Here is a 10,746-nt window from a genome sequence, read left to right as displayed (position 1 = left end):
TTTTACCCTCTCGTCCAAGCCAATGATGAAGATGTTGAACAGTGCAGGCCCGAGGACCGAGCCCTGCAGAACCCCACTGCCCACGTCCCTCCAGGTGGAAAATGACCCATCCACCACCACTCTCTGGGTGCGGCCCTCCAGCCAGTTAGTGACCCATTTGACTGTGTAGGTGTCAACACCACATCAGGGCTTTTCTAGCTACAACTTAAGTTAGAACAGGGGCATGTACATGTTCAAAAGACATCTTAAAATAATCTCCAAAAAGACTACATCATTTCCCTATCATCCTCCCTAATCCCAATCAACCTTCCATGCTCACTGGAAATGTCCTGGAAAATGAAGGACTCTTACGAAGTGCCCTGAAGGTTATTAAATACATAAGAAGGTTACAAGAAAAGATTATAAAACTCCATTTGTTATTTCATAACCTCAACTTTTTCTAGCTCTTTATGTATATTTTTTAAATTTGGACAAGTATCGAATGAGTAAGGTAACAGTGACTGATGAAAGACTATGTGATAGCAAAGAGCTGCATAGACCACTTAAGGGTTCATTCTCAAACATACGAGTGTCAGAAGTGGACTGGCTAAGTTTGTGGATGACACCAAAGTATGGGGAAACGCAGTTACATTGGAGAATAGGCTGGGAATACAGGCTGACCTAGATAGGCTCGCAAGGTGGGCAGATATAAACCTGATGACCTTCAACATAGAGAAATGCAAGGTGCTCCACCTCAGTAGAGAAAATCCCACATCGTACCTATAGGCTCGGCAGCACTTCACTCACTAGCACTACTCTGAGGCAGATGAAAGGGCTGTGGGGGGATGGGGCACCAGCCCCAGCCCCATTCCTTCCCTCACCACTGAGGCCTTGATTTGCCCCCTCCCCCAACAATGGTGAGGGAGGGGCAATCCCTGCCCAGCTGCGGGGAGCAGGAGATGGTGGGGTGGGGCCGGGCTATTCCTGGCTGGGCTCCACTAAGGCTGGGTGGTGCTGGGAGTGGGGCCACAGTGGGGACTGTAACCGCACCAACCCCCATTCCCAGTGCTGCTCAGCACAGCATGGGCCAGACCCGGTGGGAACAGCCCAGCACAGCCTTCAGTGCACAGCTGCAGCCTGCCCTCCCTCATGGCAGAGGAAGGCTGCACCAGGCTGTTCCCACTGGGCCTGACCCATGCAGTGCTCAGTGGCAGTGCTGGGAGTGGGGGTTGAGGGGGCTATGCCCGCCCCCGTGGCTCTGCTCCCAGCACTGCTGCTGCAGCCGCCCAGCCTGAGTGCAGCCCGGCTGGGAAGAGCCTGGTGCCGCTCCAGCCCCAGTTCACTGTGTCCCACCCTGGATGCAGATCCAGAGGCATGCACCCCCCTGTGCTCTCTTAGGCCATGTGCCCCCATACCCCCTGGATGAGCCACTCGTGGCTCCGATGCCCACCCTGCCCCAGAAGTGTAGGGAGTGAGGCTGGGGCAGGCCCTATCTCTGGGCTGCTGCAGCCACCAGTGCTGCCCTGCATTTGTGGGGGAGGGTACACGACGGACTGGGCTTTGCGCTCTGAGCCCCATTGCACATGCCCCCCAGGCCTCTGCCCCTTCCCTCCCCCACGAACTGAACTGCTGGGCTTGGGGGACAGGGCACACTTGCGCACATGCACACACACACTCAGCCCCCACAGCCCAGGATTGACTTCAAGAGGCTCCAAGATCTGCCAGTTGATCCCAATTGACCAGCTGGTAATCACCGACCTAGAACAATCAATCAGTAAATGAGTCAAATGTGAAGCTTAAAATAAATGAGAAGCCTCAGAAGGACTGGGATCTGGGACAGTCTGGGAAAAGAGGCAGAGGACAAGATGTTGGAGTAGGAAGAGCTGAGGGAAGGGGAAGGAAGTGGGGACTAGCTCCATATTATTCTCGTTGCTTTATATTCATCCAGTTACTTTTTTCTTTCTTACTGGCACAGAAAACATTTTGTTTTTATTGTTACTATTAATACATCCAAATCTGAAAAGCACCATTCACATTAAAGCTAATGAGTTCCTTCTCGCAGTATAAAGCCCTAAGCTTTTCACATCATGTAGTTGAATAAAAACAGAAATATAGACATTTGGCAGGATTTTGGAGGCTCCTCTTCCTATGATGTTTTGAAACAGATATCCAGCAACAGAATGAAGTGTTATCTAGGCAGAACATTTCATAATTTTATAGCACTTGGGGCCTTATCTAAATAGGATTGGCTGTGAAACTAGCAAGAGAGCCTAGAATATATACAAATAAAGAAAAGCTGCTATAAGTACAATATTACTTAAATGTGTTGTTTTGCATACTGTCAGTCCAAAAACAAAAGTGGAATTATTTTACTAAAAACAAACTGTCATTTAATATCAGCTGTGTAAGTTATGTTCATGTTCAGATTTCATAGATTCACTGACATTAGGGGCTGGAAAGGACCTCAAGAGATCATCAAGCCCAGCCCTCCCGCCATAGGCAGGAAGTCAGCTGGAATCAAGTGAACCCAGCAAGAAACATATTCAGCTGTTTTTTGAAAGAGCCTAGAGTAGGTGCTTGCACCACCTCTGAGGAGACTCTGTTCCAGATCCTGGACACTTGCACTGTAAAGAACTTTTTTCTTATGTCTAGTCTAAATCAGCCTTCCTGGAGTTTATGGCCATTGGACCTTGCTATCCCTTGGGGAGCTCTGGTGAAGAGCTGTTCTCCCAGGCCCAAAACTGGATGCAGTACTCCAGCTGTGGCCTCACCAAGGCTGAGTAAAGTGGGAGGATGACATCCCTGGTTTTGCCTGAGATGCATCAGTAGATGCACTTCAGAGTTAGGTTTGCTTTGCCAGCAAGTACTAAACAACTGTGCAGTAACAACTGTTACTGTGTGGTCCCAGTGGTGAACGGATCAATTCTGACCCTGCTGTGCAGTAGTGTCGGCATTACAGGTTGTGCCCGCTGATGCTACATCACCATAGCTTATTGCTATGCCAATGTAGCATCTCACGTAGATGTGCCCCCTGCGTCTGTGTTGTCTAGCCACAATCCTGGGAGCCATTGAATTCTCAAAGGCTTTGGAAGTCTAGAGAGAAACTGCTTTGACAACACTGCACAACACATTGCTTGAACTATTACTAAATTATATTAATGGGCAATAATCTATTCCTTGACCTTTTTTGCAAAATAGTATAAAAGCTGAAGTAACTACCAAAATCACAGGAATTACCCTAGATTCACATGAGCATAACTGATATCAGCATCTGGTGCCAAACTTTTTAATCATCATTCTATTGGCCAGAGTGCAACATAAATCTCACTATGGTCTTGGTTCAACATAGGACAAGAAGATACTGTTACAACAGCTGGAGAATGAAATCTAGATAAAGTTCACAAGATGCTGTAATGTCTCCGCATAACACAGTGGAAATCAGCTGTAATGCAGTTTGGGAGGTGAAAATCCACTTTTGATAGCATTTTGGCTTGGGGGCTCTCACTCCCACTTTCTTTATTTCAGAATCAAACAGTCATCAAAGGTCTGAGATCTTTCAATTTCACCCAAAAGGCCAATTAACTTAAGTCTGCTCTTAAAGTTACTGCAGATGACTCCAACATAAGAGAAAAACAGACAGGACACACGGACTGCTGGGCATGCATTGGCCTCCCAAATTTATTGGAATACATGTCTACTTTACTGTTTACTTCCACGACTGGGATCTGATATAACAAAGCCATTTTATCAGTTGAAAAATCCATTGTTAACTTTTAACAAAGACCATGAAAAGAACAAGGTCACTAGCTATTCATCTTCATTTCCTTTCTGTAGCTTGCATGCTTATTAGCTAGTCTTAATTCTTTCCCCCTTTCAGATTCGTTTACAGCAGCAGAGAGCCAATAAAATGTGAGAGCAGGAATAGCAAGAAACATGCCTGCCAAAAGCACTCTCAGACTAAAAACAAACATTCTTAAGCATTTATTTACTTTTCCAGGTACTTAGTTTTTGGTTTCTGTCCAACATGACAGTGGAAAGACTGAATGTGTCGGAGCTCACTGTGCTGAGAGAGATCTGGATTCTGCAGCATGACTTTTGCAAAAGCAAACCATTGTTGAGGTTGGTCTATTACTTTTCTATTGAGTTTTTAAAAGTGAACATACCTTGATAGACTATGAATAGTTACATGTCCCAGGCCCAATAATACCACAGCACTCTTGTTTCTGACCTTAGACACTCCACTGGTTTCTCTGTTGGGCTTCTCCAGCACAGTCCCCATTCTTAGGCTTGTAAAGGGGTTATTGGAAGTTAAGAGTCCTGGGAGGCTTCCACTGTGTCTGCCCCAGGGAAATCTCCCAGGTGTAATCCTCCAGGTGTAAGGAATGAAGATGCCACCCATATTTTTTTTTTTAATTAAACCTGAGATGCTTGAATAATCAAGTAAATCCAAGAGCTGAGGCTTCATGAAAAGCATCAAATATTGGAAGATATGATGTAGAATCAAGAGAACTGGCAATGAGTACCTGGGAGCAGAAATTACAGGCAAAATCTACCCTGGTGCCTGTAGCCCTTGGCTGAAGCTTCCTCGGTCACTCCATCAGGAAGGTCCACATGAACCGGAGTCAGCACTAGGATCTGTAGGATCCTAAAACATGCTCCCAAGTTCAAATAAATCTCCACTGAGTATGATTAACCGAGCATTCACAAACTGCAATTTTTCATAGATTTATTATTTGGCCAAATTTGCATGGACTTTTGTAATGATGGCAGAAGACATGCCCTGACACAAAGCCCTTCTACCCTCCACCTGCTTCAAAGCAGAAAAACCCAGAATTGCTCTGAGTATAGTTCTTCAAAAATTGTTTTCCTTAGATCTTATTTTCCTTAGCGTTATTCTTAACAATGGCTGAGCAGGTTTGGCCAATACATTTTAGGAAGAAAAAATCATCAACCTTAAGCAAACCCAGCCCAAATGGTGACATTTAGCAGAATTATAACATACTATAATAGCAAGTATCAGGAAATAATAAGTTGTGCTAGCTGAACCACTTATAATATGGACAAAAGTCTGACACACAAATCCTTGCATTGTATCTGTAACTGCTGTGTACATATCTACAGCATTGTATCGTAAAGATAAATGTGATCCTAAGATATATTAAAATACAGGATGATGCATTAAAGACAAAACACTACCATTAAATATAAATTCAGGACTCCCTTTGAAGTCATAAACAAGGAAAGTTATAATCTAACACTGGAGAATTAAATATGGATGTATTGTTGCCTATAACTATCATATGCTTCCTCACTTTCTGCTGCGGTGTAAAGAAAATGCGGGGTGGGAGTGAATATACAAAAGAGAACAGTGGTTCCTTACCCTTCCTTCCAGGTGCTTTACCACACATGCCACATGATTCATGAAATAAGAGAAAAGAGATAGGTAGAGGAAGAAACAACCGTATTAACCATTTCCCTCAGAGTGTCACAAAGAGAGCCAATCAGTAGCCCATGATTTCATAGGCTCCAGGGACTAGGACTACTAGAAAAGGCCCAGCAATACAAGTAGTTTCTGATCCTAATCTCTGCTTGCTCTAGTCCCATAGCAAAGGAAACCAGTAAAAATGCAGCCAGGGTCTATACAGAAGAATCTACGTGATTTTTTTCCACGCAGGAACAGAAGTTCCCTGGAATATGGATAAATAGGATGCAACTAATACCACATGAAAAACTTGCCCAGTAGCTTCAGAATACTGATGGGCGCAGCCTGCATCTGGGAGCTTCCTGGTTCATTGTCTGTGAGATGCCGCTTATTTTAGAAAAACTGGAAGAATTCCTCCCATATTGACCACTGTTTCACCACTGGCCAACAGATGTTGCCAGTGAGTTTTCACTTGTCACATGTGACACAGTCTCCAAGTTGGGTATTATATATTCACATTTCTTGTCTTGGACATGCATAAACTTACTTCCTCCCAGTCTCATTTACTTCACTTGGGGGGGGGGTTGTTTGTTTGTTTTCTTGCAGAGAAAAAGGAAGCTGAGTAAGAAATGTTTGTTTTGGGAAAAGAAGAAAAGAGACAGATGACTCCGGAGTAAAAAAAAAATGACAACATAATTCAACAAAGGGCTACTTTAAAGAAAGATTGTGACTTAGGATTCTCTACAGAGTCCTTTTTCAGCAAACAAAGCTGATGTAAACAGCTGGAGACTGTCACTTGGAAAACTGAGAAAGTAAGATGAATAAAACTTCCTGTTTTTCTCTCCTACGCCAGCCTTCAGGAGGTGGCCTCCAAGGACCCCTAACAAAGCAGATGTTGGATCCCCAAAGGCCCTTTAGGAGAAGGATACATATCAATTATAGGATACATATCAAGGATACACAGGATGCCTGGACCCAGATTCAGATGCAGTCTGCTACATGTCATTACAGGGCCTGCTGATAAAAGCAGGTCCCATGGCAAACAGTGTTTTAAATCTGATAGGTACATCCCCACTAGGGTGGCCAATAGAGGACAGTCTGGTTGTCCTCTGTCCTCTATTGATACGAAACTGGAAGCCTTTATGTCCTCTATTTTTGTCTTCAAGAGAAAAATAAAGGACATAAAGGCATCCGGTTTCGTATCAGTAGAGGACAGAGTAGCAGAAAACTGGAATGTCCTCTATGATGGCCACCCTAGTTCCCACATGCAGGGTGTGTGTTTGCCATGGCAAAAATAGCAGCAGAACAAATTTGTGGTGCTGCTTTTTGCCACTGCGCATGCCCCTGCACATGAGGTTTGGTTCAGAGTAACTTGTCTGAGGGGGAGTAGGGGAGGCTGGGCCAGCACAAGTGCTGACCCCAGCAGCCTTACCTGGGGCTCTGGGGGTACCCCAGGGCAGCAGTGGTGTTGATCTGGCTGCATGGAGCCTGGCCATCAGCCAGAGCATGGCTCTGGATGGCCAGGTTCCAGTTCTGGTGGCACACGCTGTTGTCATGTGTGCCTTCTGGTATCAAATTTTGGCCCCATGTTCCAACTAGCAGCCCAGTGAATGCTTGCATGTTTGCTGCATGTGTTGGCAGCACCTCAAACAGATTTGAGCTGCTGCAAAGTGCACACGTGCTCATCTGGACGTGCCGGTTAAATGCAAGAATTTAGTATCTGTGATTGCTATTCTTCAAGACTAACATGCAGCATACTTTTTAGCCACAGTTCTCGTTATCCAGGAGCTCTCTTATTTCAGATTTATCTTTATGCCACAATAAGCTGGTGTTGGCCCACTCTGCAGTGCTATAATTTACTGGCAAAAAAATTTTTGATTCATGAAGCAGTATTTGTGGAATACAGATTATGGAAATTAAGTTGGCATCATTTCTTGTTGCTTTTCTGTTATCATTTTGGGTGCACACACTGATAAACCTTAAAGCTCTCAGGATTTTCAGAGCTTGGGTGATCATCCAGCACTTACAGAAAGAAAAGAACATGTTATCACAGAATCATAAGGTTGGAAGGAACCTCAAAGTCATCTAGTCTGACCTCCACCACACTGCAGGATTTGCTGTTCCTTAACCACCCCTGACAGATGCCTGTCCAGCCTGTTTTGAAAACCTCGAGTGTATCAGATCCCACAACTTCCTTTAGCCAACGTTGTTGTTGTTGTTACAACATTGTCCTTGGATCATTCTTATTGTACAATTAAAAGTGGGTGTTCAATAAAATACATCCTGCTGTTCTTACAACAAATCCCACTGCTAAAACATGATGGAAATCTTGCTAAGCCTACCTAGTGACCCTTTAAAAAAGCTAACACACAGCATTCTGGAGAGACAAATAGAAGTCAGGAAACCTGGGCTGTTCCCAGCTCTGCCTTTGACTTACCAATACCTTGGGAAAGTTGCTTAGAGTTCCCTCCCCACCCCTCCATGCCTCACTGCCCACAGCTGTGAAATGACAACACTAACCGTGCTGTAAAGCATTATGAGATCCTTAATCACAGAGGGTGCTTGTACACTTCACACTATTACCATGTACACGTGATGAAAATGTCACTTTGTGTGGCTTAATGGCATCACACTGTACACATGCAAGAGTTTTGGGGGTTTAAAATGAGTTTGCATCATTGCAAACTAAACTACATTGCAATGTAGTTTAGTTTGCAACATTGCAAATTGCAATGATGAAACTGTCAGCTCACCCCACAACCATGGGAGAGGCAGACAGGCTCTGCAGAAAGAAAGGATTGGGCCCCTCACTGCTTCTGCCTTTAGCAGGCTCCTGCAGCTGCCAAGACACTTGGGGCCACCTAGGAATGGGCTATCTTGCCCCTGGGGCAGTGTGGGAAGGTAGCAGGAGGGTGGCTGGGTTTGCTGGGAGTGGGAGAAGGCAATGGGGATGGTGTACAGAGTGCTGGAAGCCTGGGTGGGCTGCTTGCTGGCTGGGTGCTGCCCCACCCAGGCTTCCAGCACCCCATATGCCATCCATGCTGCCTTCTCTGGCCACCAGCAAACCCAGCTACCGTCCTGCCGCTTTCCCATGCTGCCCCAGGGGCAAGCCAGCCCATTCCCAGGTGGCCCCCCACCATCCTGGTAGTTGCAAGAACCTGCTGAAAGCAAAAGCGATGAGGGGCCCAGTCCTTTTTATTTCAGCAGAGCCTGTCTACCTCTCCTATGGCTGGGGGATGAGCTAACAGTGGGATGAGTGGTCCCTGAGCTGCATGGGGCCCAGGTCCTTCCCTCCACAGTGATGGCACCTCTTGGGGATGGTCTGCCAGCTCAGAGGCAGCACCTAGCCTGATCCAACTCTTCCTCAGGCCCGCCTGCTGGAAGCCTGCCAGCCACTGCTCCCTGGGCAGACTTGGGGACTGGTTGGATCAAGCCACGTGCTGTCTCTGAGCTACAGCAACACCCAGCCTGCTAGAAGCCTGCCTGGGATGCCCCTGGTGGGGGGGGGGAGTTGCTGCTTCCACAGAGGGAAGGACCAGAACCCCCTACAGCTCAGGGGCTACTTGGCCCACCAGCAGCTCCCCCCTGGCTGCAAGCAGGCTCTGGCTCTGACGCAAAAAAAAATAGGATCAGGCACCTCACCATAACATGATGGAAAATTGAAATGGTGGGTTTTGATTAAAAACCCATCATTTCAATTTAAGAAGCGCAGAATAAAATCCTGAGAACTAAAACCTTATCACATGTTTAAGTGCCCATAGTGCAATCCAGAAGCCAGTGGGGATCAACAGAAGCATAACAGTTTGAAAGATAAGAATTGTGCTACTCATTGTGAATTTCATAGATTCATAACATCTACAGGCAGTCCTCAACGTAAGACATTTCAAGTTACAACAAATGATACTTACATTTATAAATTGACACCCTATTTTGATTTTCTGACATCAGTTTCGACTTTACAACGCTTGATTTGGCATGATGCCACACCAGTGAACAAGTTTGCTGCATCACCCATCTCCCTGGAGAACACCCGTCCAAACTTCCTTGGACACTTCCTTTAAGAAAGCAGACAAGACTCCAGAAAAACCTGCAGCCAGGACTCCTGAGAAGACTTCAGCCAAGAACCCTTCAAAAAGTCCAGCAAAGTCACCTCAAACAAGTCCGTCCAAATCAATATGATTGCTGTTTCCAATAGAACTACATTAAAGTAGCTATGTTACTCATCTATAACTGATTGAGTACAATATTCTGGGTTATTTTTCGAGAAAATAGGGTATCAGGCCTTGTTTCAGGAACCAATCCCTCATTTATAACATTGCTCCTATAGGAAAATCAGTTCTGAGTTACAAAGTTTTGACTTAAGACACGGCTTTCAAGAACCAGTGGTGTCATAAGTGCAAGGACTGCCTGTATTTCAAAGGGTCTTCATCATAACATAGAACAAAGACTTCTGGGGTTCTTTTTTGTTTGTTTGCTTGGTTTTTTTGGTGGGGGGGCTTTTATTATTTTCGGTGTTTATAAATTCCATTTTTAGGGCTATTTTAGCCATTTTTAGTTCTGTGCAGATGTCCAAAATCAGAGCTTTCCAGGGCTGTAAACTTTTCTATATTCTAATACTTTTTTTTTACAGGTTCTTTTCAAAATTTCATACTAAATAGGTTCTGTTGGATTTTTTGTTATATGCATTATATGAATTACTTGGCAGTTTATAGTTTATAGTTTATAGTTTATAGCTTTCTTATTGGACCTCCTGGTTTAGCTCTTAGTGCATTTTACATGTCTCTTCCTGGCAGTAGGCCTTCAGTTTTTATAACACATGTATGTATTACAAAAGTGACTAATATTTAATAATATCATAGAATCATAGAATCATAGAAGTAGGGTCGAAAGGGACCTTGTAGATTTTCAAGCCCGACTCCCTGCCTGGGCGGGAGAAAAAGACTTGACTCAGATGAGTCCTGCCAGGTAGGCATCAAGCCTCTTCTTAAAGAACCCCAGAGTAGGACCCAGCACCACTTCCCTAGGAAGTTGGTTCCAGCTCCTAGCCGCCCTAACTGTGAAGTAGTTCTTGCAGATGTCTAATCTAAATCTACTCTCTAATAACTTGTGTCCATTGTTCCTTGTCATGCCAGGGGGTGCTAGGGGAAACAGTGTCTCCCCTAAACCCTTCTGGTCCCCCCAGTGAGTTTATAGACAGTCACAAGGTCCCCCCCTCAGCCTTCCCTTGTGAAAGCTGAACAGGTTTTGGTCCCTCGGTCTTTCAATGTAGGGTCTGCCCTGTAGTCCCCGGATCATGTGGGTGGCCTCCTCTGGACCCTTTCAATGTTGTCCACATCCCTCCTGAA

This window comes from Crocodylus porosus, unplaced genomic scaffold, assembly GCF_001723895.1.
Source record: "Crocodylus porosus isolate Cpor-Errol unplaced genomic scaffold, CroPor_comp1, whole genome shotgun sequence".
In the NCBI taxonomy this organism is placed as follows: domain Eukaryota; kingdom Metazoa; phylum Chordata; order Crocodylia; family Crocodylidae; genus Crocodylus; species Crocodylus porosus.
The sequence above is the reverse complement of the archived record's forward strand: the minus strand, read 5'-3'. Positions refer to the sequence as shown.